The sequence below is a fragment of the Egretta garzetta genome, unplaced genomic scaffold (assembly GCF_000687185.1).
Source record: "Egretta garzetta isolate BGI_Z169 unplaced genomic scaffold, ASM68718v1 scaffold329, whole genome shotgun sequence".
Classification (NCBI taxonomy): Eukaryota; Metazoa; Chordata; class Aves; order Pelecaniformes; family Ardeidae; genus Egretta; species Egretta garzetta.
This window is the reverse complement of record NW_009269999.1, coordinates 5669061-5672143: the sequence shown is the minus strand read 5'-3', so window position 1 is coordinate 5672143 and position 3083 is coordinate 5669061.

Below are 3083 nucleotides of genomic sequence, written 5' to 3'. Positions count from 1 at the left end.
CGGAGGCCGGTGACCAGCTTGGCTCGCCAGGCCTGCTGTGCTAATGAGTCATATCCCTGAACGCCCATACCAGTAAGGCCAATTATTCCTGTAACAGAGGTAGCTGCGGTCATGTCGGAGCATGGAGCAGGCATTATCCCAGGCCACCGCCATCCAGCAATCCCCAGTTGAGGAAGGGAGCAGCTCCGAAACATGACAGGAGGAACAAGGCCTGCCGTCAAGAACGAGAAATGCAGTACCTTCCAAAGGAGGGAGGGATGGATGGATGAATAGCCTGGCACCATACCATCATCACATGTCATGTTCTGCTGCAAGACGTGTAATGACAGTGCTCCAGTGGAGCTGATTCATCAGCAATCTCTCTAGCCCATTGCCTGACATTTTGAGATGCCTCTTCTACAGTGACAACAGCAACTGAAGAAGCTGAAGCTGGTATGGTGGAAAATGCGTTTTAACAGCTTCCTCCTGAGAAGAGCATCAAGGTGTACGATACAAGGCTGTGTTTCTTCAGACATCTTTTTAGCTAGCTGAAGAAAGAAGCCTCTTCTAGGCACAGCAGCACCAGCCATGCTCCCCACTCCTAATCATCCAAGTTACTTTTTCTACCATCTCAACCTCCCCCCCGCAACAGGGAGGCACGAACATGCACAAAACAGCTTCTGCTTTTTAATGTTTGACATTTGCAGAAACCCAGCTGTCATAGAGACAACCCCAAACAACACATAACTGCCCAGGTCAAGAGACTCTTTATTCAAACAAGCCACAGCAACACTGCCTGGTGCAAGGCAACATTTAATTTAAACACAGGTGTACAGGGCTTTCCTGTGTCACACTTTAGAACTCCACCCCTATAAGATGAACCACTGGAACAGTCTACAACAAAGCAACAGCAGCAACACCGTATTAGTCTTAGACTATGTTGTCTTGAACCCAACCATTCTGTTACAGACGCAAATGGCTTTAATGCCATCCTACTCTGGCAGAGACTTCACAAGCCATTAAATTGCTTACAAACAAATTAGCGATACAAGTTTATACATTTATTTTAAAAACCAGAAAAGGACATCTGCTGGTACCATGGAACAGAGGAGAGATAGGAAGGGGGAAAAAGGGAACCAAATGATCACTGACCATGATTTCAAAAAGCCTAATTGGAAGGTTTACAAGTATGTGCATCTCTCAAGGGTCCTTCAAGTCACACAACAAAATCTTCCAAATCAGATATTTAAGACCAAGAGACAGTTATCTACCCCACAAAACATTCAGAGCATTTTCTAATTGTATGTACTGTTCAAGATGTTCATAAGTGATCTATAGAAGGGGTGAACAGAGGTTTGTGGATGACACGATTAATGAGGGTAGCAAGGGAAAAAAAAAAGGGATTGACTAAAAGAGCTTTCAACAAGCCAAGTGAATTTCAGCTGTAAATTTATCACCTAACACACACAGTTGATGTACAGGAGAGAAACAACTTTTAACATTACACTGACTGAAAGTCAGGTTTTCCAAGTTGACTATTAAATGGGAACAAGACCTCACTGTTTAATAGGCATTGGTACAAGAGTATGAGCTCCACCGTGGCAGACCAGGTTTTCTGAAGCACAGGCCCAGACTGCATAACTGGCCCATATCAGGGAAATGACAAGAGCCAGCGTGGAAGTTAAGCCCCACCAAGAACAAGTCATACATGTATGAGAATCAGGAGTCAGGTTCCATTACTGTGCCTTTACTTTTTTGACATTAGAACATCCAATGAGAAGTCTCACATCAGTACAGATTTAAAGCAGTTTGACCAACACCTAATTCCCCATGCTTCTGAAATCCAAGTTTCATTTATTTTTGTGCAGATGTCACAGATATTTTTTTCCATAGCAGGTCCCCTAGTTAATGTTCCCAACTTTGTATTCTTGAGAATTACCTTCAATACATCTACAACAATTTGTTTAGAACCAGTTCTTTGTACTTGAAGGCCATTTTTTGTTGATTCTGCTTTGATATATCACTCAGTCTATGCTGCTTAAGAAGTTTAACTCTTTTGCAACTCTTGAAGTTGGGTGAAGAAAAAGAAAAGTGCTTCTGTAAGTTTCAAATGGGGGGAAGCTACCAAAACAGCACAGTTTAAAGAAAGGCCAACCAAATTCTAATTTTTGCACGATCAGCTGATCTGATATTGGACACCAAAGAGTCACAGCTATATGGGCAACTTGCACCCAACCATTCTTCTTTCTGACTTGACCCTATCGCAAAGTTTTAATACTAGATTTTTATCAGTAGCCTGGCAGAGTATTTCAGTATTTGAAATTCTCAGCATTTGGAAAAATGCATCTTTACAGTTTCAAACTAATAGATGTGTTCACTGAAAGTCTATAGCAATGCTTTCTCCAATACGTGAGTAAAAAATAAGGAAGGTCTCGCACAGCCAGTAGCCCAACACCCCAATATCTACTCATGCCCTTCTCATCTGCAGAAGGCAATTTTAGCAGCACTGCAATTTAGCAGAAGCACTGGAAGATGCAACAATAATAAATCAGCAAAAAAGGAAAATTTCAGAATAACAATAGATAATACACACTGCATGCCTAACAGTTAGAAAATTGTAGCAGATGAGTTTTTTAAGTTTTAGTTTTAGAACAGTCCAGGTCAGCTTAAGCTGCATAGAAGTTTCATTCATCGGCCTCTGCTACACAAAACTTTGTGTCTCTCACTGACAGAGGTCAAAGTTCAGGAGGAAACCCCCCACCCACATTCCTGTCCAGACCCTCTTCACATACACTAGGGTAGGTTCAACAGGAAGCACCTCCTGGAGGGGGACCCTGGAGATCCAAGACTAAGACCGGTGCCCAACAACAGAGCTGCAGAAATGGAGATGAACTCATGCCTTTCGCTTTAAGATTAGAATCACCTCAGGGAACCTTTTCCTCAGGTCATTTTAGAAGGGAAACCAATCCTGCACGCAGCCTCCCGAAACGCACACTTGGGGGACAGAAGATGCCAGGTCCATACTTCCCCCGAGGAGCTTTAGAACGGGGCCGAGCCCGGCTCCCCCACCGGCCCCCGGGCCCACCCTGCCGGCCGCCTCCCAG